Below are 25275 nucleotides of genomic sequence, written 5' to 3'. Positions count from 1 at the left end.
CACTTTGGGAGGCTGAGGCAGGAGGATCGCTTGAGGCCAGGAGCTCGAGACCAGCCTGGGCAACATAGGGAGACCCCATCTCTACAAAAAATAAATAATAAAAAAAATTAGCCAGGTGTGGTGGTAAACGCCTATAGTCCCAGCTACTTGAGGGGCTGAGGTGTGAGGATCACTTGATCCAGGGAGGTTGAGGCTGCAGTGAGGCATGATTGCACCACTGCACTTCAGACTGGGTGACAGAGCAAGACTCTGCATTAAAAAAAAAGTGGGCTGAGACAATTCAGGAAGGAGTAATAGCATATTCAAAAACTCTGAGCCAACAACTTCTTCTCTGTTGATAATTATACAAGTTTCTTTTCCTTTACATTTTCCGTGTGTGTGTGTGTGTGTGTGTGTGTGTGTGACACAGAGTCTCACTCTGTCACCCAGGCTGGAGTGCAGTGGCATGATCTCGGCTCACTGAAACCTCCACTTCCTGGGTTGAAGTGATTCTCCTGCCTCAGCCTCCTGAGTATCTGTGATTACAGGCACCCACCACCACACCAGCAAATTTTTGTATTTTTAGTAGAGACGGTGTTTCACCATGTTGGCCAGGCTGGTCTCAAACTCCTGACCTCAGCTGATCTGCCAGCCTTGGCCTCCCGAAGTGCTGGGACTACAGGCGTGAGCTACTGCACCCAGCCTATCTTCTATTTTCATAAGTTCTGTTATATTTATTAGCTGAACTTTTACTATAAGGAAGAGCTTTTTTCTCTATTTATATATATCAGAATGAACCCAGAGATTCTTATTTTATTGAATGGATTATAATCTAGAATACTTACTGTTGTGAAACCATTTTTTTTTTTAATTTAGTCCAACAGTTAAAGTGATTCAATGTTTACAGCCAGCCAGTCTGTTTACCATAGCGTTACTGTTCATTTCTTGGTTGGCTGAAGTTTATCATCTAGTATTTCTGTAACAAGATGCTGTGGGATTTATTTTCTCTAAATTCTTACCCACCTTAAAATGGTCTTCTTTTTTTCTGTAACAACTTTATTGAGTTATAATTCACATACCATGCAACTTATCCATTTAAATTGTACAGTTCAATGCTTTTTGGTATATCCACAGAGTTGTCAAACTATCAACACAATTTTAGAACATTTTTATCACTTCAAGAAAGAATCTGAGGCCGGGCGTGGTGGCTCATGCCTGTAATCCCAGCACTTTGGGAGGCTGAGGTGGGCGGATCATGAGGTCAGGAGTTCGAGACCAGCCTGGCCAACATCGTGAAACCCCATCTCTAGTAAAAATACAAAAATTAGCCAGGCATGGTGGCAGGCGCCTGTAATCCCAGCTACTCAGGAGGCTGAGGCAGGAGAATCGCTTGAAACTGGAAGGCAGAAGTTGCAGTGAGCTGAGATCACAGCATTGCACTCCAGCCTGGGTGAATGAGCAAAACTCCATTTAAAACAAAACAAAACAAAACAAAACAAAACAAAAAAAAACCAGAAAAGAACCCAGTATCCATTAGCAGTCACTCCTAATTTGCCCAACCTTCACCTGCCTCCCAAATTTAGGTAACAACTAATGTACTGTACTTTCTGTCTCTACGGATTTGCCTAACCTGGACATTTTATGTAAATGGAATCATACAATATGTGGTCTTTTAGACTGATTTCTTTCACTTAGCACCTTTTCAAGTTTCACAAATGTGGTAGCATGTATCAGTACTTCATTTTTTTTTTTTTTTTTTTTTTTGGAGATGGAGTTTCGCTCTTGTTACCCAGGCTGGAGTGCAATGGCGCCATCTCGGCTCACCGCAACCTCCGCCTCCTGGGTTCAGGCAATTCTCCTGCCTCAGCCTCCTGAGTAGCTGGGATTACAGGCACACGCCACCGTGCCCGGCTAATTTTTTGTATTTTTAGTAGAGACGGGGTTTCACCATGTTGACCAGGATGGTCTCGATCTCATGACCTCGTGATCCACCCACCTCGGCCTCCCAAAGTGCTGGGATTACAGGCGTGAGCCACTGCGCCTGGCCTTCATTTATTTTTATGTTAAATAGTATTCCATTGTGTGAATACACCACAGTTTGTTTATCCATAATGTGTGTAAACATTTGGGTTGTTTCTCCATTTTTTGGCTATAATAATAAGGCTGGTATCAACATTTGTGTGCAAGTTTTTGTGTGGACATACATTTTCATTTCTCCCGAATACATGCCTTGAAGTGGAATTTGCTGGGCCATATAGCAATTCTGTGATTAACATTGTGAGTATCAACCGAACTGTTCTCCAGAGTGGCTTCACCAGTTTACATTCTTACCCGCAATGCCCAAGGTTCCAATCTCTCCCCATCCTGACCAACACTTATTATTATCCCTCTCTCTGTTTCATTATAGGCACCCTAGTGGGTGTGAAATATGATTTCACTGTGGTTTTGATTTGCTTTTCTCTGGTGGGCGCTTTGTATATTTTCTTTGGAGAGCTGTCTTTCAATCTTTTGCCCATTTTTAAATTAAGCCATATTCATGCCATTACACTCCAGCCTAGGTGACAGAGCGAGACTCTACCTCAAAATGAATAAATAAATAAATGAAAAAAGAAAGAAAATATACAAATAGCCAATAGAAAAATGAAAACTCACCAAGTGAGAGACAGGGTCTCAGTTTGTTAGAAAAATGAAAACTCATAAAGTGAGAGACAGGGTCTCAGTTTGTCACCCAGGCTGAAGTGCAGTGGTACAATCATAGTTCACTGCAGTCTCAACCTCCCCAGGCTTAGGTGGTCCTCCCACCTCAGTCTCCTGAGTAGCTGGGACTACAGGTATGCACCACCAGGCCTGGCCAGTTTTTTTGTATTCTTTTGTAGAGACAGGATCTTGCCACGTTGCCCAGGCTAATCTCAAAGTGATCGGCCCACCTTGGCCTCCCAAAGTGCCGGGATTACAGGCATGAGCCGCTGCACCCAGCTGTTTTGTTTGCTGTTCTCAACTCTTTTCTTCATAATAATTCCTGTGCTCTCAGATATGCTAATTCTTCTTTGTCCTTCCTTTAACACGGCTTGTATTTCTCAGTGGCTTTATCTTTCTCTTCTTCTTCCTGCTTGTTCACGTCTTTCTTCCAGCTTACATTTCATCTCTGTTGTCTTGCCATATCTTCTCTGCATGCTGCTATTTCTGCTTGAGCTATGGTTTTATAAATGCCTCATTAAGCTTTTCTTTACTGAATGAAAGCCTGGTGACACTGGTCCTCTTGCCAAAGACCCTATTTTCTTCCATGCATTTCTCATTTGCCGTTTCCCTCTGTCCCTTTCCTCCTGTTTTCCTTTATACCTTCTATCTTGGTCTCTTTTATATTACGGTTTGTCTTTGACTGAAATGAGCTTCTTTTTTTTTCTGAATACAATTTATGGAAGCATCCTCCTGTGGTGGGAAGGCCGGGGGCTGTGATTTAGGCTAGAAGTTATTCTCCCTGCTTAGGACTCCTGATGCCCACGTGAGCAGACCCTGACTCCTCCGAGGCAGCGGGAGCCCTCTCGTTCCAGACCCTGTGCCTCACCCTGCCTCTGGGATGGACTTCTTCCTGTAATGGGGATGCATTTGTCACAGGGCTGTTCATTTCAAAGTGTTCTTAAAGCATCCACAGAAAATGAGCCTAACAATATGACATCTGTGGCTGTCTCTGCAGCCTGTTGTTGTAGGATGCTTTTATTCTTTTTCGTTGGTTTGTTGGACTTTTTATATCTTCTTTTCTTTTGAGACAGGGTCTCACTCTGTCGCCCAGGCTAGAGTGCAGTGGTGCGACCTTGGTTCACTACAACCTCCATCTCCCGGGTTCAAGTGATTCTCCTGCCTCAGCCTCTTGAGTAGCTGGAACTACAGGTGTGCGCCACCACGCCTGGCTAATTTTGGTATTTTTAGTAGAGACAGGGTTTCACCATGATGGCCAGGCTGGTCTTGAACTCCTAACCTCAAGTGATCTGCCCACCTCTGCCTCCCAAAATGCTGCGATTACAGGCATGAGCCACTGCACCCAGCCTATATTTCCATTTTTAACAAAAATGTATATTCCTTCTATAATCATAAAATCAATACATTTTATTAAAAATGGAAGTTTGACCAGTACAAAAATAGAATGACTAATAATTGTTATTTGAGAGCAAAACAGGGTGACTATAGTCAACAATAACTTAATTTTACATTTTATTTTCATTAAGTTATTTTTATTTTTATTTATTTATTAATTTATTTGAACTTTTATTTTTAAGTTCAGGGTACAAGTGCAGGTTTGTGACACAGGTAAGCTTGTGTCATGGGGATTTGTTATACAGACCATTACATCACCCAGGTATTAAGCCTAGTACCCATTAGTTATTTTTCCTGATCCTCTTCCTCCTCCCACCCTCCACCCTCTGAAAGGCCCCAGGATGCGTAGTTTTCCCCGATGTGTTTATGTGTTCTTATCATTTAGCTCCCACTAATAAGTGAGAACATGCAGTATTTAGTTCCTGCATTAGTTTGTTGAGAATAATGGCCTCCAGCTCCACCCATGCCCCTACAAACGACATGAGCTTGTTCTTTTTTATGGCTGCATAGTATTCCATGGCATGTATGTGCCACATTTTTTTATCCAGTCTATCATCAGTAGACATTTATGTTGATTCCATGTCTTCGCTATTGTGAATGGTGCTGCCATGAACATATGCACACATGTGCCTCTATAATAGAATGATTTATATTCCTTTGGGTATATACCCAGTAATAGGATTGTTGGGTCAAATGGTATTTCTGTCTTTAGATCTTTGAAGAATTGCCACACTGTCTTGCACAATGACTTAACTAATTTACAGTCCCTTAATTTTACATTTTAAAACAACTTGAAGAAGGTAATTGGATTGTTTGTAACTCAAAGGATAAATGCTTGAGGGATGAATAGTCTGTTCTCCATGATGTGTTTATTTCACATTGCATGCTTGTATCAGAACATCTCACGTACCCCATAAATATATACACCTACTATGTACTCACAAAAATTAAAAATAACATAAACATAAATAAAGGAGGCTGGGCACAGTGGCTCACACCTGCAATCCTAGCGCTTTGGGAGGCCGAGGTGGGCGGGTCACCTGGGGTCGGGAGACTGAGACCAGCCTGACCAACATGGAAAAACCCCGTCTCTACTAAAAATACAAAATTAGCTGGGAGAGGTGGTGCATGCCTGTCATCCCAGCTACTCAGGAGGCTGAGACAGGAGAATCGCTTGAACCCGGGAGGCAGAGGTTGTGGTGAGCCAAGATCGTGCCATTGCACTCCAGCCTGGGCAACAAAAGCGAAACTCCGGCTCAAAAAATAAATAATTACATAGATAAAGCTGATGATCCTCCCATGCTCCCTCAAAAAGTGGAAGTTTGCACAGCTACAGTGGAATGAAGGACAGACTTGTGTGTGTGGGGAAGTCGGATCTACAAGCCCATACCTCTGAAGCGCCCAGCACACATAGACAATGATGGGAAAACGGGCGTCACAGAGCTCAGATCTAGCAATACAAGAGGAGCCACTGCAGTTGAATCACTGGACTAAGGAAAAAGAAAAAGAAATTCCAACGCAATGCTGGACGGGGTTATTATCACAGTCACGATAATTCCCATGTGAGGGGGAGGTGGAGTTCTGAGAGGTTTGGTTAATTTCCCCAAGTCTCTCTCTCCATTGTAAAGATGCCGATTAAATCCTGCTTTTCTAATTTCACATCCCCAGGACTTTCTACTCCTTCTTGCCCACTTATTAGCTCTCCAGCTGGGGTGACTCAGTATATGGTGATGCTATTCACCAAGAGAGGGAAGACGGAGGAAGGAGAGATAATGAGCCCTGTTTTGGTCAGGATGAGTTACTGTGAATGTCAGACTGGCAACTCCGCTGCTGGAATAACACGAAGGGAGACGCATCATTTTATGTGAAACCCCACTGTTTCTGTCACCTCGTTCCTGTCAGTCAAACCAGGAAAGAAAATCATGTTTTTAGAACCCTGCTGGTGTCTGTCTTCCTCCCAGGATGAAACCACCCAGTGAGGATGACACTGGCAGCGAGGCTCTGACAGCACCTTCTCTGAGTCTTCCACGAGCCAAATAACATCAGGATCATTTCTTGGCATCCACCTTGCTCCCAGCTCTTGGTTGGGGGCATTCCCGGCACCCTCGGGGATGGAGGTGGAGTGGGTGAGCAATGACAGCCTTATTGAATTATCCCTGCACCTTAGAGATTCACCTTCCCTGTGGTGGCCCTAAGCAGCTAGCCTTACGGGAATTTTACCACAGCTGAGTTTTTTCCTTAAGATTGACAAACAGCATCTGGAATGATTCTCTGTTTTTGTACACAGATCGTTTTGCCAAGACTGATTATGAAGGTTCCAGAACAACCACCACAACAAAAATATATCTAGCCAAACTACTGCAACCTGTGTGTAATACACTTTTTGCAAAAGACTCAGCTGTTGAACTTCAAGCCTATTTTTTAAAGCACTTCTATATGGAAAACAATAGTAGTGTACTATTTGTATTTCCAGTTGAGATCGTATTATATGCCTGTAACCTACATGTTTTTATTTTTGTATCAGATGTGGATTTAAACTCAGACTCTGCCACTTTTCAGTTCTGTTCCCTTGGGTAAGTAAGTTAGTTTCTAACCTTAATTGCCTCGTGTACAAAATCGTTATAACAATATCATTTCATCATACTCTTGTGAGGACCCTTTTAAATGAAATAATACATAGAAAACATTAGCACAAATCTTGGAGCATCGCAAGTGCAAAATAAATAGCAGCTATTATCAATATTCTTTTGCAAAAGACAGTATTGACACAATTTTCCACAACTGTGTACATACAATGCTCTTTCATGAAGACATTGCCTTGTACACAATTCCAGTGTGGTTTTAGCATTTAAGAATGAATGGGGGGCCGGGTGCGGTGGCTCACGCCTGTAATCCCAGCACTTTGGGAGGCCGAGGCGGGTGGATCACGAGGTCAAGAGATCGAGACCATCCTGGTCAACATGGTGAAACCCCGTCTCTACTAAAAATACAAAAAATTAGCTGGGCATGGTGGTGCATGCCTGTAGTCCCAGCTACTCAGGAGGCTGAGGCAGGAGAATTGCCTGAACCCAGGAGGCAGAGGTTGCGGTGAGCCGAGATCGCGCCATTGCACTCCAGCCTGGGTAACAAGAGCGAAACTCCGTGTCAAAAAAAAAAAAAAAGAATGAATGGGGCTGCCATGATGCATTTAAAGGTCTTTCTTCTTGGGTCTTCCTCTGCAAGACTGCACATAACTCCCTACTCCAGCATTTATGCAAGTAGAGTCTGTTATCAACATACAATAATAGGCGGGTGGATCACCTGAGTTCAGGAGTTTGAGACCAGCCTGCCCATCATGGCGAAACCCCATCTCTACTAAAAATACAAAAAATTAGCTGGTTGTGGCGGCCGGCACCTGTAATCCCAGCTACTTGGGAGGCTGAGGCAGGAGAATCACTTGAACCTGGAAGGCGGAAGTTTCAGTGAGCCGAGATCATGCCACTGCACTCCAGCCTGGGCGACAAGAGTCAAACTCCATCTCAAAAACAAACAAACAAACAAAGAACCATACAATAGCAATGTCTAGGAAGTAGGAATCAACTCTAGATAGTAAAAAAAAAAAAAGAGAGAGAGAGCAGAGACCACTTTTTGTTTTATATCCCGATGTGTCCCAAGCATCTGGTACGTAGCAGGATCTTAAAGACTGAATAAATAAATCACCTTCTATAAGCCAAACACCACGCAGGACGCTTTGCCACTCTGCTTTTTTAGAAGAGTCAGAGATCTCCTCCAACATGCCTTTATCTCTTAGCGGGTGGGCTTTATAGATGGCTCTAGAAACCAAACTGACACCAGGCAGATGAGCAAGGGAAATGTATACACGTTTTCTTGGTTTCACGTGTACATGGGGATCTTCTCGAGAGGGTGAAACCCAAAGAAGTGGTGAAAACAAGATGCCTTTGTACTTTTTAGTCAAAGAATGACAAAATTGGGAAGAAAAGGCAGGAAAAAGAAAATCTGGCTGGGGCAGTACATTTTCTAGGGGAGTTACTAGGAGATGTACAGGGGAGTGAAAAAGAGGTTGGAGATAAGGATACATCATTTTTTTTTGAGACTGAATCTTGCTCTGTCGCCCAGGCTGGAGTGCAATGGTGCAATCTCTGCTCACTGCAACCTCCGCCTCCCAGGTTCAAGCGATTCTCATGCCTCAGCCTCCTGAGAAGCTGGGACTACAGGTGCGCGCCACCACACCCAGCTAACTTTTTGGGTGTTTTTAGTAGAGATGGGGGCAACATGGGTTACATAATTAAGTACATTTATTCAGGTGCTTTGCAGGCTTCCATTCCAAGTCTGTGGTGACAAGCCTATTTTCTCACCCTGGTATGAGAAATCTTTCATGCTTGCTACATGCAGGAAGAGACAGGCTAGCAAGCTCTTTCTGAAAGTCCAATTTCTCCAATGTTTACCACTTGAAATAATCAAGATCTCAATCTGGTATGTTTTGAGATGGGACGTCCTTCATTCCTTCATGCCCTTTAATTTTCCTCTATCTCCATCTCCTCGAAAACAGACTGATCCTTGTATCAGTCGGGACAGGCTAACTTGTGCTGTGGTAACAAACATCCCTCCAATCTTAGCAACTTATAACAACAACAGATTCTTAGTCACACCACATTTCTAATTGTTGATCAGCTTATAGCTTAGTGCCCAGATTTTCTGATTCCAAGACACAGGAAATGGAGCAGTCACTCTTGCTAGTCTCAGGGATGCGGGGGCGGGGGGGGGCGGGGAGAAAGAGAGAGAGAGAGCGAGCGAGCAGGTGAATCACAAGCTGTCTCTCAGCTCACAGCCAGAAGTGACCCAGTTCTGCTGTGCCTCTGTTTCATTGGCCAAGCGTGTCATCTGACCGTGCCTATTATCAAAGAGGATGGGATAGGAGGAGTGCCACTCTATTAAGTTTCTGGAAGAAAAAACAGAATTTCTGTGAAGAGTCCTTGTTTCCTTACAAGGGAAACTGAGGTTCTTGGTAAAGTTACTCAGCCAGGTGTTCAGGAATTGAACACTGATCTGTCTGACTCCAAGGCACCTGCGCACAATTTGTCTTTTTGGTCAGCTTCTTTCTCATGTCTTCATGGTGCCCCAATGAGGCTGGTCTCTGTAGGACACCTGCTTTTTCCTAGATTTGAATAGTCAGAGTAAACAAAACCAGGTTGCCATTTCCTATAAATATCAAACACCAGGAATTCTCTCCTAGGCAAGAGGGTTCTCTCCAGAACCACGGGAATCACTAGTTGGCAAGGCCCCAGGTGACACCAAGAAGCTGGGCTTTGTCACTCTGATGTGGCCCAGATTTCCAAGCTATTGAGATCTAAGTGCCAAATGATGTCAGGATTTGTTGCGGAGAAGTCATCCTTGTAATTCCAGGAGATAATCTCTATTATCTAAGAGAGGAAGGGAGCTTGCCAGAGATAAAGATGCTCACACAAGGCCAAAATACCCCCTGAAAGAAAGTTTAAAGGGATAGCGGTGACAGAACAGTTCTCACATGACCACAAGACCACATAATTCAATCCCAGCCTCCATTTCCAAAATGGCTGGCTGGCTCAGCTTTCTGCCCTACAAAACCAGCATGCAAATGTTGTTACTGCTGCTCCAGTTTCAGCAAACTCTTAGAATATTTCTCCTTACGTAAACGTAATGCAGGAGGAAAAAGCGTATACCTTCTTTTCTTTCTGAAACAACCACTTAGTAAGTCATTACTCATCAGCGGACATTTGGAAATAGCACAGTGATTTGAAGTCAACTCTTTCTTCATTTTTTCAATCACTCGCCTTCACTTATGGGGTGAGAGTCTCAGTTGCATTTTTTAAACAGACTCTGGAAACTCACAGTTCACAGGCCACGAATCGTGGGTTTCCGCATCCTCAGCCGCGGAAACCTTATCCAAACCGCTTCCAAGAATCTCGGCATCGGTTGATGTTTTTAGCCGCTTATGTTGCCCAGCCATCTCTCATGTATTAAAAGAGTATCAGACAATCACAGGTCACACAGAGGCACACAGGAAAGTTAAGAGAAAAGTAAACCTTTGCAAGATTTAGTTTAGTGGCTCTCAACCAGGGATGTGAATCAGCTTATTTGCACAGCTTTTTATAATCTCTATCTGCCCAGGACTCATCCCAAATCACTGAATCTGAATGTCGGGTATGGGCCTACACGCATATGATTTCTGCTGCAGCCCGTCACAGAAGCAGCATTGTTTGTCTGAGACACAACCTGAGGTTTGCTGACTTACGCTAAGGACACAAAAGGAGTGAGATTAAGAGCAGAGGTTTAATAGGTGAGAGAAAGAGAAGAGGTCTCTCTCCTGCAGAGATACAGGCACTCCTGAGTGGGTCTTCCAGTTCCAAGGAAATGCCTGGGGTTTTACCGTCTAGCTTGAAGAGGTGCTGTCTGATTTACATAGGACCCAAAAGATTGGTTGGACAAGTTGTGCCATTTACTTAGCGCGAGAAGAGGCTGGCCATCCCAACCTAATCTTTCATTATGCAGATGCGTTCTCTACCTGGCTGGCACCATGGGGACCAGGTAGCCTTTTCTGATTGGCACACCGGCAACATTTCACACATGCAAGCTTCTAGCTTGCTTATCTATGTCTGCAGCTTGATGTTACGGGCTGCTCTTTGTTATAAATGATTAGTGATGAAATTCCATATCTAATAAAAACACAAAAAACAAATGAGCTGGGAGTGGTGGCGGGCACCTGTAATCCCAGCTATTCAGGAGGCTGAGGCAGGGGCATCTTGGGCAGCTGTGGGTCATCTTCAGTCCTTTTCAGTCAGGCCGCCTCAAAGGTCAAAGCGATTCCAGCAAAAAGAGGCTGGAGATCAACAGTTGCATGACCAAGGCTGAAGAAATACTTGTAAGTCATGACCTACTAGATGTCTAGACCAACCTGGCCTTTTACTGTTGGGACAGCTGCTGGCATTCACTCATGCAAGCTTCTACCTTGCTTTTCTATGTCTGCAGCTTGATTTCACAGGCTGATGTTGGTTAGCAAAGAAATTATTTGGGGGCTGCTTTTTTGTTACAAGAAAAACCTTACCGAGGGCTCTCTTCCCCTCACTATCTGCCTATTTCTTTTTAGCTCCTGTATCAGAATCAAACCACCATCAATAGCCAGCTTTCTCAGGAGACACTAGGAAGACACAGAAGTCAACCCGGTTGAAGGTAATGTTTAGACAGAGCTTCACTTTGGGCAACTGGACACAGAAAACTTACCTGTGGCTACCTTTCAACACTGGAAGATTTACTACATTCTAGAAGTTTGCCAGGAAAAGCAGGTTGAAAATACATAACGTCATTAAATCTTGTGGAGTGGAAAACTTTATCTTAAAGCGTAGATTGGCTTCAAGGGTCTCTGCTAAAGGAGAATTTAAACATTCTTATTTAGGGGATTTGGTTTTCTTTAGAAGGGGTCCTCGTCTACTCCTCCCCCAGAGCTACCCTACAAACTGGTGTCAGCCTATCGTCTTGTTAGCAGAAAGGGGTCCTGATCTAGAACCTAAGAGGGGGTTCTTGGATCTCAGGCAAGAAAGAATTTCAGGAAAGTTCACAGAGTAAAGTGAAAGCAAGTTTATTAAGAAAGTAAAGGAACAGGCAAGGCGCAGTGGCTCACACCTGTAATCCCACCACTTTGGGAGGCCGAGGCAGGTGGATCACCTGAGGTCAGAAGATGGAGACTATCGTGGCTAACACAGTGAAACCCCATCTCTACAAAAAATACAAAAAAATTAGCTGGGCGTGGTGGTACGTGCCTGTAGTCCCAGCTACTTGGGAGGCTGAAGCAGGAGAATCCCTTGAACCCAGGAGGCGGAGGTTGCAGTGAGCCGAGATCACGCCACTGCACTCCAGCCTGACGCCTGGCGATGGAGTGAGACTCTGTCACAAAAAAAAGAGATGGCATTTTGCTCTTTGTTGTGCAGGCTGGAGTGCAGTGGCGTGATCTCAGCTCACCGCAACCTCCGCCTCCCGGGTTCAAGCAATTCTGCCTCAGCCTCTGGAGTAGCTGGGATTACAGGCATGCACCCCCATGCCCAGCTAATTTTTGTATTTTTAGTAGAGACGGGGTTTCACTATGTTTACCAGGATGGTCTCGATCTCTTGACCTCGTGATCCACCCACCTCGGCCTCCCAAAGTGCTGGGATCATAGGCGTGAGCCACCACGCCCAGCCAACTTGGTTCAAATTTTGACCCTCTTGCTAGCTCTGTGCCCTGGGTATATCACCTAATGCTGCTGGGTCTCTGCACAGTCAACTCTAAAACCATGAAGGGTTGTTCTGAGGATTCAATAAAACCATGTACAGTTCTCCCTTGATACACGTTGGGATTGGTTTCGGGACCCCTGTCTTCCACCTTCCAGTCCCCACCCACCTCAGATACCAAAATCCAAGAATGCTCAAGTTCCTTATGCTACAAAACGATGTAGTCATGTAATAGTTACAAATAATCCACGTACATCCTCCCGTACACTTTCAATGATCTCTAGATTGCTTCTAATATCTTATACAATGTCAATGCTATGTAAATGGTTGTTACACTGTATAGTTTTTTTTAATTCGTATTTTTCATTGTCTTTTGTTTAATGTTTGTTTGTTTGTTTGTTTTGATAGAGACTGAGTCTCTCTCTCTCTGTTGCCCAGGCTGGAGTGCAGTGGCACCATCACAGCTCACAGCAGCCTCAAACTCCTGGGCTCAAATTATCGTCCCTGCCTCAGCCTCCTGAGTCGCTGAGATCACAAGCGTAAGCCTCCCACATATTGTGGATTCTTGGTTGGTTGGTTGAATCCATGGATGTAGAACCCACAAATACAAAGAGCCAGTTGTATATAAAAACCTTTGCACAATGCTTGACAGATAGCCTGTCCTTGATAAATGATAGTTGAGTTATGAGTCTATTTTGATAATAAAACAATAAAACTGGGAGTTCATTACTAATATGCTAGCTCATAAAGTCAATACATAATAATTATTATTATTTTGAAACAGAGTCTTGCTTTGTTGCCCAGGATGGAGTGCAGTGGTACAATCTTGATTCAATGCGACCTTCGCCTCCCAGGTGCAAGTGATTCTCATGCCTCAGTCTCCTGCTCCATAAATAATTCTTGAATAGGACTAAATCAATGGCTGCAAGTTAATGGACAATCAATGCCCAGCTTACTTGAAGTCCAAGTAGGGTTGAGTGCAATTGCAAGGGGAAAACTTTAATATTCAGCTCATTCCAGAACATGAAGTGTTTCTTTCTTTCTTTTTTTTGAGATGGAGTCTTGCTCTGTCACCCAGGCTGGAGCACAGTGGCACGGTCTCAGCTTACTGCAACATCCACCTCCTGGGTTCAAGCGATTCTCCTGCCTCTGCCTCCTGAGTAGCTGGGATTATAGGCGCACACCAAGACATCCAGCTAATTTTTGTATTTTTGTAGAGTCGGGGTTTCACCATGTTGGCCAGGCTGGTCTTGAACTCCCAACCTCAAGTGATCCACCCACCTCAGATTCCAAAGTGTTGGGATTACAGGTCTGAGCCACTGTACCCAGCCAGATTCTGTGTTAGGGGTTTCATGTGTGTTACCTTGTTGGGGAATTAGCAAACGCTTTCTATAAAGGGCCTGATAGTGACTATTTGACGCTTTGCAGGTCATCTGGTCCCTGTTGTAGCTACTCAGCTCAGCTCTGCCACTGAAGTATAAAAATAGCCATAGACAACATGTAACTGAATGAGGTTGGCTGTGTCCCCATAAAACTCTACGTAGAAAAACAGGCAGCTGGGCCGAGCTTGCACACAGGTTGCAGTTGGCTGACCCTTGCTCCCATGGAAGTAAGCTGGTTGTTAATACCCATTTCACAGATGAGTAAATGAAGCATAGCCAAGAGATTAAGCAACTTCACAAAGACTGGGCAGGTTGTCAATGGAAACCCAGGGTCTGTCCGATACCAGGCTTTATGTAAACACTATGTCCTAGCGGGTGCAAGCAAGGAAGAGAGGAGCTTTAGGAAACAGAGACGGAGGACCGGGACTTTCTCCAGCAGCCTGCCTCTTCTTCATGACCACAAGCTTCCCCGAGTTCTGCACCGGCAACTCACCCTTCCGCTTCTTCTGCTCTGATGTGACTGTGAGGCAGGCAAGTTGACTGCTGCTCTCTATTCTGTATAAGAACCCAACTTCCAGTGGGTCTCTAGATAACGATAACGGCTGTTTCTTACTTTTCCAGGAATGGAAATTACATTTTTTGGTACGTGTATTAATGGCATTTACTGATTTAATAATTAAATTTTTGAGTGAGTGTGTGTCTCTCCAGCATGTGTGTATATGCCAGACTAATATATATCATATATATATTATTGTATTTTATATAAAATAATATAATCATTGTTATTATATATTATATAAAATAATATAATCATTATATATCATTATATATTATATAAAACAATACAATCATTTAATATACTATTATATATTATATAAACAATATAATTATAGATTATTATTATATATTATATAAAATAACATAATTATTATATATTACTATAAACTGTGTATTATATTTTATCTATTTCTATATATCCTAAAGTTAATAAATGATTCTTTTTTTGAGACAGAGTCTTGCTGTACATAAGAGACTGTATATACAGCTGTATATGCTGTATATACAAGACAGTCTTGTATGTATAATATATATTATCTATTTTAGTAATATAATATATTACGCACTAAGTACTGGAAATACACCATGAAACAGTAGAAACGGCAGTTCCTGCTGTTAGCCTTGTTGAAATGATCATGTTCGCCTGTGTGGGATCGATGACATTCTTACTTAGGTCTATACAGTTTATCTGGTTCCCGTTTGAATCATTCGATGAACTCTTGCAACCTGAGATAAATATTATTAACTTCACAGTAAGAACGGAAAGGCTCAGGCTGAGAGCTGTACAGAGTTGCAGAGGGTCACACAGTGACAACGTGGGTGCTTACGCTGAGTCTTTGTCTGGGGACCTCTGTCTTCGGACCCCCACAGCCTTTCCTACCACGCCTTGCTGCTCTGCTATTCCACAGCCACGCCCTGGGCCATTCTCCCTCACCACCTCCAGCTGGCAGCATCTTTGTCTGAACTTTATTTAACCTGGCTCCTTTCCAGGCCCTCTGGCAGCTGTCCCAGTTCCCGTTTGCTATCTGCCCGGCATCTCCCAGGTTCATTTCTTAAGCTCTTATCCTTCTTTGACAGCCAAATGCCCTCTATTTTATTTTCTCCCTTGGGGACACTCATAGGATGGAGAAAAGCCGAGAGATTGTTCACTTTCTTAACAGGAGCTGCTTTCAATTCAGCCACAGCTGCTATACCTTTCAGAAGTGAGATGGATCCCAAGACAGATGGCTCAGCAGTGACTATTTTAAGCCCTAGAGTCACAAGAACAGATCCAAAATAACTCAGTCCAGCAGGGGTCAAATGCAGAGCAGAGCTTGCTGGCTTTAAAGAAAGCATGACCCTAGATCTCTGGAGTCGCTGAGTTAAGTCAGCGCTGGTGTTTTCTAGTTAGTAAGACTTCAGCACAGTTTTCTGTGCTGACGTTTCAGGAGAGACTTGGCCTCATGTTCTCAAAAAATCCTCCTCTGATACTTCAAAGCTCTTATTTGAATATTTGTTGCTATCAAGATGTGTACCAGGGGACATTCTGTTGAGTCTTATGCATCAATCACCAAATTGAAACAATAATGCTGTGTAAGAAAATACCTCATAATTCAGTGACTTTCAGCAACAATCACTTACTCTTTTTCACATGCCTGGACTTGGCTTGGGGTCAACTGATCCGCACTCAGCCTGGCTGATCTTGGCTCCAAGTTGTAGATTTGCTTTTGTTGCCTTACTTAGCTGTCATCCTCCTTGGATCACCTGCAAGCTATTCCGAGCATGTTCTCGTGGCCCTGGTGGAAACGCGAGACAGAAAGTTTAACGACACATGCATGTTTCAAGCTCTTGTTTGCACATGTCTGTGAATAGCACATTGGCCAAAGCAATTTACATGGCCGAGCCCTCTATCAATGGGGCAGGAAAGATACTCTAACCAAAGTAGAGGAGGGAGGAACTGCAAAATTATATGCCAAAGGTTGTGGCTAGGAGGGGAGTGAACCACGAGGAACAGCAATGCCATTTATCATGCGTGGGCTGCAGTGTCTGGAGAAGAAGGATATCTAGAGGGCAACAGAGATATCAAGTGATTTTTTTTTCCTTTCTAGCAGCTGTGGCTACTCATGACCCTTTCCTCTCCAGGGAGGAGTCAAGGCCACAGAAGATGGTTTGGCATCTCCCTTTGGAATGACCTTAAACTATCTCTGCACTCTTTTGTAAAGACCGCTTTCTTGTGTCTGTCCACTGATTGAGCTGCCCATTGCTGTAGAATTCTTCAAACTGACTCCTCAGGGGTATTTAAGAGATTTCAGGGCTGGGCATGGTGGCTCACACCTGTAATCCCAGCACTCCGGGAGGCCGAGGCAGGTGGATCACGAGGTTAGGAGATCAAGACTATCCTGGTCAACATGGCGAAACCCTGTCTCTACTAAAAATACAAAAATTAGCCTGGTGTGGTGGCGAGGCTAATTTTTGTATTTTAAATTCTAAGATAAGAGAGTTTAACATACTGACATACTGATTCTTTGAAGAGTAACTTGGGGTTCACTATATCTAATACCACCCTGTTTTAGACACCATCATCATGTGTCTGAGGGTTGTCACTTGGGGTAGGAGAAGCCCAACCTACCTGTAGGGATTTTTACATATAAGGACCATGTAACAGTAGACTGTGTAATTGATAGAATCCCACCGAGCTCTCCATCCCACATGCCTCCAGGTAGCATACAGAGCTTTGGTGATAGGAGCAACCTCCCCCAGGATCATGGGGCAACATCCAGCACCTTCTGTCTCCCATCACTCTATCCCTTTTGGCCTCTTTATCACCATATGACATTATTTATTTTAGCTGTATATTTCTTTATTGCCTGACTCTTACACTACCTCTTTTGGGGAAGATCTCCATCTCGTTTAGGGCTATATGCCCAGAACCTAGACTCTACACAGAGTATTGATCAAAAAGGGATGTAACAGATATTTGTTAAATGAATATGTGACTCAATATGCAGACCTGTTGCACTGTGTAGTGCTAGGTAGGTGTTCAATATATATTCATTTCCTTCCTCCCTGCCTCCCTTCCTTCCTCCACATGCAGATTAATATCCCTGCCTAAAACTCTCCTTCATTTTGCATGATTCTGTAACACATTTTCCAATGTGCAATGGCAACTTCCCTTTAGCTGTTTTAACATTTGGAGCCAATGGTGATCTCAGAGGGGAAAAGTAGTGAGTCTTGGCTCAGGTAGACCCGTGAATTTTGAAATTCAGATGTCAGAGGGCACTTTACAAGAATTGGTATAATAAGATCCCCTCAGTATCTAAGAATAGCCTCTCCAGTTTGTCCTAGAAGAAAGGAATGTAATGACTGTCTACTGCATGAGCTGGTACCTGGCTGCTGTGATAGAAAAGATACCTTCCTTTTTTTTTTTTTTTTCAAAACACGGTCTCACTCTGTTGCCCAGGCCAGAATGCAGTGACATGATCATAGCTCACTGCAGCCCAGCCTCCACCTCCTAAGTTTAAGTGATCCTCCTGCCTCAGCCTCCTGAATAACAGGGACCATAGGCATACACCACCATGCCCAGCAAATTTTTAAAATTTTTTGTAGAGATGAGGTCTCATCATATTGTCCAGGCTGGTATACCCCTCTTTTTTTTTAACCAAAAGAATAGAGAAGTTTTTAGGATTTGTTTGTCTTTTCTCAATTTGGGATAACCTTAAGTTCACAGATTCCACTGGAAGAGGGAATAGTCACTAGATATTTGCAAATTATCTTACTCTTCATTCACAGGAAAATATTGGAAATGGATGAAAGAGGACGTCATCTGGGAACGAGACATTTTCCATACTGGTATAAACTTAACTGACCAGCTGTGGTAAACAGAATAATGGTTCCCCAATTATTTGTCCACACCCTAGGCCTCAGAACCTGTGAATATGTTGGATGGCATGGCAAAAAGGGAATTAAGGTTACAAATGGAATTAAAGCTTCTAATCAAATGACCTTGAGATAAGGAGGACCTACTAGATTATCTGGATGGACTCATCTGTTAAAAAGATAAGGGTTTCCTTCTTTTTTTTTTTTTTTCCCATGGGGCAGAGGGAGGCAGAAGAATCAATTTCAGAAAGATGCTATATGAGGTACATTGAGCAAGCCATTGCTGGCTTTGAAGATGGAAGGGAGTGAAGAAAGTAGAAATATTTTACACCAAAATATATCCCTTTGACATATTTTGAAATGGCTGCCTCAGGACTAGCAGACGGAGATGGAGAAAATTTGCATCGGTAGAAAATCTCTGTAAATGCAGCCATGCCTCCCCTTTCTATGCCTTTCCTGGGTCTAGGAGAGATTGAGAATATGAAACCTTTAAAAGTCTAAAAAGGACACATGCACCTGTATGTTCATTGCAGCACTATTCACAATAGCAAAGACACAGAATAAACCTAGGTATCCATCAGTGGTGGGTTAGATTAAAAAAATGTGGTACATATACACCTGGAATACTATGCAGGCATAAAAAGAATGAAATCATGTCCTTGGCAGCAACACAGATGCAGCTGGAGGCCATTATCTTAAGCAAATTAACTCAGAAACAGAAAACCAAATACTGCAGGTTCTCACTTATGAATGGAAGGCAAGCATTGGGTACACGCAGACATAAAGATGGGAATGATAGACACTGGGAAATACAAGAAGGGAGAGGAAGGGAGGGGGGCAAAGGTTTAAAAAGTACCTATTGGGGCCAGGCACAGTGGCTCACACCTGTAAACCTAGCGCTTTGGGAAGCCAAAGCGGGCAGACCACTTGGGATCAGGAGTTGAAGACCAGCCTGGCCAATATGGCAACACCCCATCTCTACTAGTAACACACAAATCAGCCGCGTGTGGTGGTGTGCACCTGTAATCCCACCTACTCAAGAGGCTCAGGCACGAGAATCGCTTGAACCCAGGAGGTGGAGGTTACAGTGAGCCAAGATCGTGCCACTACACTCCAGCCTGGGCAACAGAGTGAAACTGTCTCAAAAATGAAATAAAATAAAGAAATAAACAAAAAATACTTATTGGGTGCTATGCTCCCTACCTGGGTGATGGGTATCATTGTACCCCAAACCTCAGCATCATGCAATATACCCTTGTAACAAACCTGCACATATAACCCTGAATCTAAAACAAAAGGGGGAAAAATCTGAAAAGAAACCTTGACCACCTCTTCTCTCTGACGGAGACTTCATCTTTGTAACAAGATCACCTTTGCTACCCAGGTCTCTTCCTTTCTCTCTTTCTCATAACCTTTCTTGCCACTAAACCTGATTTAGCGACATAACCTGCTTTTGGCTTCGCTGAGTCTGCATTCTTTCTCAGTATGGAATATAAGTTTCTGTTTCTTACTGTTGGGTTGGGTCTTCATTCTGAAGGCTCCTGGGTATACACGTTGAATAAACTTGTATGCCTTTCTTTGATTAACCAAGCTGTTTCGTGCCAGTGAAATTTCAGCAAATGTTTAGGGGGACAAGAGCCTGTGGCCCCCACGAGGACCATCAACCAAGGAATATGGAGACCTCCAGAAATTGCAAAAGCCAAAAAAATGTACTTTCCCTGAGAACTCTCAGAAATGAACAACCCTTGCTGACACCTAGGTGTTAGTGTATTTTGGACTTTTGACCTCCAGAACTGTAAGATAATTCTGCATTGCTTTAAGCCATTAAGATTTTCTTACGGCTTTAATTTGTTACAGCAGCAATGGAAAATGAATACACCGATGTACCAGTCAGGATTATTTTTTAAAAAAGTCTTTAAAACCAAGGGACTTGAGCTGGATAGCTCCAATGATTGTTTCAGTTCTAATTTCTTGTCTTTAGAAAAATCTTCAGTTTTCTAGACTCTCAAGGAAGCAAATCGGGTAATGATGGGACGATGGAGTCGAGCTGACCCTGGATGACCTGGGGACCCTCAGCTCTCTCTGAGCCTGCTTACTCACTGGGGGGGTCATCCATCTTCTTCCTACAAAGTTGCAGTGAGCAATGATGAGTCAATCTGGTTCAATATGCTATATGTCTTCTTCCATCCTTCTTTCTGTCTTCCTTTCTTTAACAAATATAGGGGGAGTTTGGCAGCAGGGAAGGTATGGAATATAGAAAGCAGTGAAGAGACTAGCCTGACATTATCTAAAGCAACAATGCTGGGTGTGTGTGTGGGTTTTGTTTGCTTACTCCTGTGTCTTAGTCAAGTAAAGGAAAATAAAAATCTCAGGGTCCCCCAAACTACTTCTGCAAAAGGGAAAGTCATTGCGACATCCTCTTCCAAATGAATAGCTTTCACTAACGTTATGCACCTGCCAGGTCGCCCGTGGAGAGGTGAAAGATCTCAGGCATCTGGGAAGGACAGCTTCCATATCATTCATAAGCAAATTCTTTGCTGGCCTCCCGTAAACAAGAACATGCCCAAATTGTAACTTTAGATCTGCAACCTAAGTCTAGCTCCTAAAACTCCACACTGATAATGTTGATTACACGCTTATCTTCCCAGGTGCAGAACAAAGGCAAGACTCCTTCTTCCATCTACTCAGAGAGATCTGCACAACTGACTCTTCCTTTAGTCCCCTTTTTCTCTCCAGACATTCACATTATCTTATGTAAAATGTAGATTTACTAGAAACTAACTAAATTCTCTCAGGAATGTAGCTATCTGCTGCCTGCCTGCCCCTCTTTCATTCCCCCTCTTTAAGGAAATCTATAAACACTAACCTCTCTGCGTGTAGTGGTGTACTTTTGGGAGGCTGAGGCAGGAGGATCACTTGAGGTCAGGAGTTCCAGACCAGCCTAGCCAATATAGTGAAACCTCATCTCTACTAAAAATACAAAAATTAGCTGGGCATGGTGGCAGGCACCTGTAATCGCAGCTATTCAGGAGGCTGAGGCACAAGAATCACTTGAACCTGGGAGGTAGAGGTTGCAGTGAGCTGAGATGGCACCACTGCACTCCAGCCTGGGCAACAGAGTGAGACTGTCTTGGGGAAAAAAAATGCTAACCTCCCTACCGAAAACCTTTTCTAAAAAACAGCCACAGATCTATCTGTGGCTCGTGTTTTCCCTGGACGTGCCCTGAAGTGGCTTGATAAACCTTGATGATTGAGGCCAGGCACAGTGTCTCATGCCTGCAATCCCAGCACTTTGGGAAGAGTAGGCAGACAGATCACTTGATGTCAGGAGTTTGAGACCAGCCTGGCCAACATGGTGAAACTCCGTCTCTACTAAAAATACAAAAATTAGCCAGGTATGGTGGCATACGCCTGTAATCCCAGTTACTCAGGAGGCTAAGGCATGAGAATCGCTTGAACCCAGGAGGAGGAGGTTGCAGTGAGCCAAGATCGAACCACTGCACTCCAGCCTGGGCAACAGAGCGAGACTCTGTCTTTAAAAAAAAAAAAAAAGGAGACTTATGCCTCACTCACTCATTTTGGTTGTCAGTCATATCCACGTTCTGTTTCCCTAACTGTACTCCTCAGCAGTGACATCTCAGGGACATTTTCAAGAACAAAGACGCTGGCATGGGCCAGGCTGTCAACTGCCCTCCTCCACCTCGACCAGCATTTCTTCTTCAGAAAACGGTCCAGTCACAGCCAGAAGAACCATGAGAATCCTTGAGGACACACTGGTTCAGAAAAAAGTCTGAGGTTCTCTCCTTGAACTAAAATTTTATAAAATTGATTAAGGGGAGAAAACAAAATCCAGCTAGGCGTGCAGTACAATCAGCAGTCCTTGTTAAGACAGCTTGCCCTTTGTTATACTTCCTTGTAGCTGGTTGCTATTTATCCCAAGACTCTTTATTTCTTCTATAGATAAAATCAAAGACATTATGAGATGATAAACTTTCTGTTTGAGTTTCTCCTTTAGGTTCTGCATACCAACAAGGCTACCCAAAACTACTGACACCAGCTGGTCTGCAGGCTCACAAGAAACTGACTCATGGAAGAATGCATTTTCCTCATCCTGAGAATTTCATCTCTCTTACCCCGACCAATCAACAATTCCAATTTTTTACTTCCTCACCCTCCATGATTCCCTTAAACACACTAGCCCAAAACCCCTCAATGAAATGGATTTGAGTCTCAAGAATTCCTCCTGTTTCCTCGTTTGGCAGACTTATATATTAAACTCTTTCTCTGCTGCAAGCCCTGCTGTCTCAGTGTGTTGGCATGTTACTGTGCAGTGGGCGTACCCACCTGGCAGCCCTGTAACAACCTCAGAACCACTGACAAATGCACAGTGGAGTTGTATTGTAGGACACCTGCACAGGTTCTGGACAGAGGAATCTAAAGGAAAACAGGCAATTGGGGTTGAAGAGAAGGTTACAGTTTGGAAGGTTACAGGATTTTGGTGTGACCTCACTCCATGTGTGTCACTTTGGCGTGACCTCAAATAACCCAAATTACCAGAAGTTTCAATTTGATGAATTATTGAGAAAGGTCCTCATCCCAGGTGGCCCCATTAGTCTCTGCAGTGACACAGTTTTCTTCTTAAGTGCAATTCATTTTCAATACAAAATCTATTTATATCTTTCATAGGTACTTACAATATTTAAAGTGATTCTGTACTTTTGTTTCACTGATAATAAAACCTTGGCCAGGCATGGTGGCTCATGCCTATAATCCCAGCACTTTGGGAGGCCAAGGCAGGTGGATCATGAGGTCAGGAGATTGAGACCATCCTGATCAACATGGTGATTTAGTCTCTACTAAAATACAAAAAATTAGCCAGGCATGATGGTGGACACCTGTAGTCCCAGCTACTCTGGAGGCTGAGGCAGGTGAATTGCTTGAACCTGGGAAGCAGAGATTGCAGTGAGCTGAGATCGTGCTATTGTACTCCAGCCTGGCGCCAGAGCTAGCCTTTATCTCAAAAAGAAAAACAAAACAAAACAAAAAACCTTATATTTTGATTTGGCACAGTGGCTCATGCCTGTAATTCCAGCACTTTGGGAGGCTGAGGTGGGAAGACTGCTTAAGCCCAGGAGTTTGAGGCTGGCCTGGACAACATAGCAAGATCCCATTTAAAAAAAAAAAGAAAGAAAAGAACTAGCCTGATGTGGTGGGATGCACCTGTAGTCCAAGCTACTCAGGAGGCTGAGGTGGGAGGACTGCTTAAGCTCAAAGGGAAAAGGCTACAGTGAGCTATGATCACACCACTGCACTCCAGCCTGGGTGACAGGGCAGCACTGTCTCAAAACAAAAAGCAAAAAGCAAACAAAAAATACCTTATATTTTGTATTAGAGATCAAGTTTAACATACAAATACTGCAAATACCTCTGCAAAGGTGGCACAGTTAGGTAAGCCATGAAGGTATAAATATCTGGTATGTTGTTCTTACCAAAGGCTGAAAACTCAGGCAAAAGCAGACATACACAGTGTTTCTCAAAACCAGGCTATGTTGACATGAGAATAATAATCAGAAAATAGGGTGCAGAAAGAAAGAGCTGGGCAGCATTAAACGCAAATTTTACTAACTTCCCTGTTGGATTTTTTTTTTAAGCAGGTCATTAACGCCTTTCTAGAGGGGGAATTGGGGAGGCACTTCTCTGAAAAATGTTTGCAAGGAGAAAATAATGCCTTTCGTTATATGGGAGTCACTCTTGTCTAGGTGCTAAAGCTTTGCTTTCGAACATGGTTATCCCATAAAAGCTTGTTGGGAGGGTAGGTGAGTGTGGCCTCAAATAGATGGAACATTTTCCTTCTAGACATCAAAGAGGAAACACAGCTTCAGACCCACAGTGTAAGGGGAGCTCCCAGGTATGCAAAAAAGAGTTTTTTTTTTTATTATTATTCGCTTTTTTTTCTTTTTTGAGACAGGGTCTTTCTCTGTCACCCAGGCTGGCATGCAATGACATTATCATAGCTCACTGCAGCCTTGAACTTCTGGGCTCAAGTGATCCTCCCATCTCAGTCTCCCAAGTAACTGAGACTGTAAGTGACCAACACCACGTTTGGCTAATTTTTGTCTATCTATTTTTGTAGAAATGGGGTCTCACTATCTTGCTCAGGCTGGTCTCAAACTGCTGGCCTCAAGCAATTCTCCTGCCTGCCTCTGCTTCCCAAAGCACTGTGATTATAGCTGGTGAAATCCTAAAAGGACCCCTGCCATGTGGAGGCAGAATGAGAAGCAGCAGAGGACCTGATAGGGGACAAGTGGCCCTCTCTACCTTAATATGAGTGTGCAAAATTATTCAGATTCACAACATTTTCTGTGTTTATATTTCTAGCACCAAGTCTGTATACTTCTAAACTCTCCACGTGGATTCATTCAACAACACTGAGTTGTCCAATCCTTTTCTCTCCTGATCTAGGGAAGCACCAGAAACAAGCTCAGGCTGGATCTGGTTCCTATTCATTAGCAACTCTCTGCTACACCTGCACAGTATTAAAACATTAGCCCCAGCATGGCATGCTGGGGGCGGTGACTCATGCCTATAATCTCAGCACTTTTGGAGGCCCAGGTGTGTGGATCACCTGAGGTCAGGAGCTGGAGACCAGCCTGGCCAACATGGTGAAACCTCCTCTCTACTAAAAATACAAAAGTTGGCCGGGTGTGGTGGTGCACGCCTGTAATCCCAGCTACTCAGGAGGCTGAGGCAGGAGAATTGTTGAATCTGGGAGGCAGAGTGAGCAGAGATTGTGCCACTGCACTCCAGCCTGGGCGACAGAGTGAGACTCCATCTAAAAAAACAAAACAAAACAAAAAAAACTCCAAAAACCACCACCACCACCACCACCAAAACACATTAGCCCCAGCAAACCTTCTACAGTCGATTACAAAATTCACCACAATATAGTATAGCCTCTTACATCAAGGAATTGGGTGTACTTCTCCACTCTTTGAATCCAGGTTAGCCTTTCGATTTACTTAGTTTTTTGTTTGCTCATTCATTTGTTTGTTTTTTGAGACAGAGTCTTGCTCTGTCATTCAGGCTGGAGTGCAATGGTGCAATCTTGGCTCACTGCAACCTCCACCTCTCAGGTTCAAGCAATACTCCTGTTTCAGCCTCCTGAGTA

The 25275-nt window shown here is 43.5% G+C and overlaps 1 long non-coding RNA gene across 1 annotated transcript in view; it reads right to left on the bottom strand.

Annotated features, from left to right (window-relative positions):
• The window catches only part of LOC105715039 (uncharacterized), an 81379-nt gene that overhangs the window by 9259 nt on the left and 46845 nt on the right, over positions 1-25275 (bottom strand). Inside the window, exon 4 of the long non-coding RNA XR_002478901.2 lies at positions 15873-16027. This is a non-coding gene — a long non-coding RNA (uncharacterized LOC105715039). The remainder of the gene's footprint in view (positions 1-15872; positions 16028-25275) is intronic.

Source organism: Aotus nancymaae, unplaced genomic scaffold (genome assembly GCF_030222135.1).
Source record: "Aotus nancymaae isolate 86718 unplaced genomic scaffold, 86718_ANA_hifiasm-v0.15.2.pri h1tg000012l, whole genome shotgun sequence".
In the NCBI taxonomy this organism is placed as follows: domain Eukaryota; kingdom Metazoa; phylum Chordata; class Mammalia; order Primates; family Aotidae; genus Aotus; species Aotus nancymaae.
This window is presented reverse-complemented; position numbering and strand designations above follow the sequence as displayed.